Source organism: Penaeus monodon, chromosome 21 (assembly GCF_015228065.2).
Source record: "Penaeus monodon isolate SGIC_2016 chromosome 21, NSTDA_Pmon_1, whole genome shotgun sequence".
Taxonomy (NCBI): domain Eukaryota; kingdom Metazoa; phylum Arthropoda; class Malacostraca; order Decapoda; family Penaeidae; genus Penaeus; species Penaeus monodon.
Window position 1 is genome coordinate 41,418,131 of NC_051406.1, and position 1,254 is coordinate 41,419,384.

A 1,254-nucleotide genomic window follows, 5' to 3' on the forward strand; every position below is an offset into this window, starting at 1 on the left:
CCAACTATGCAGTCCTCCCCCTACAACGGTGTCCAAGCAGCTCTCTCCTAACAGTTCAAAGGCTATTACATACGAGATACACTTCCCTACCCACGGAAAGGGACATAAAAGAGGTAAATAACATGTCCATATGAATCATCCGTAAGCAGGTCACTACTGACCTACTTCTAATGCCTGCACTCTCATGCTATCGACTTTCATAAAAAAATACTACGGATGTAATTACTAATACAATATATTGATAATATACAGGAGATTAACTCAATGTTTATTAAAACTAAAGTTATACGAAATTAGAGATGGACTAAGACACCATAGATAATCGACTATATTATATGTTGCGTAAAATATACGCTCTAACTCAGGTTGTACTCTGTGTTCTACTCAAGACAAGGTTATCTGCGGCATTTATTCCAAACAAATAAAAATACAACGATATGGTCACGTCCACCTAAGATTTCACTTTCATTACTGTGAAGAACCACACAGCCTCCAGCTGCCCACCAAACACAAATATAACAACACCAAACGTAAACATGACAAGGATAGACCAAAACCAACCTTTCAGCGTGGCGACAAAGGGTCCTAATTGATATATTTGACACTTTTCTTCCTCGCGGGTCAGGTGCCGGCCTCATCGTCTGTCAACAAACATGGCCGACGTCAGAGGCGTGAGCAGCGACTGGCTGGATGGTTCTTTATTGGTGTATTTTATCTATTGGCTTTATCATCTCCGTCCTTGGGGGGCTTTGTGTAGATCTTAATAATGTGAGATATTTATTAATCGTATAATTATTAATCTTCATTCTGATTTTTTTTTTTTTTTCAAGAGCGCGAGGATGAACTTGGCCGTTGGTTCTTTATCAAATTCATGACATAAGCAATCCACACCGAAATACATCTTTCAGCCATTAGAAAACAAATAAATCAGCAATTAATTATTATTTATAACACATTTAATCAATATATTAGTTGACTCTAATCCCCCCCCCCCTCCTTATCTTATCATCAAGACACCCCCGTCTCAGCACGTGGGAATTCACCTCACACTTCTTACACCAACGTCCCCCTTCGCCGCGTCCTCCCCAGAGCAATGGCTACGCAAGGCAGAGCCAAACGGACCGGATTTGGCCGAGATGTCACTCTCCGACTTCCTCAGAGGTGACGTCTCCCTCCCGTCGCTTCAGGAAGACTTCCACTCTCTCGCGAGGCCGTCCGTTCCCTTCGCCTGCCGGGAGAGAAGGTCTGCCTCGC

At 42.7% G+C, this 1,254-nt stretch overlaps 1 pseudogene; it reads left to right on the forward strand.

Moving 5' to 3' along the window:
* Positions 1–653: 653 nt before the first annotated feature.
* LOC119586678 overlaps positions 654–1,254 on the forward strand; it is a 9,606-nt pseudogene continuing 9,005 nt past the window's right edge.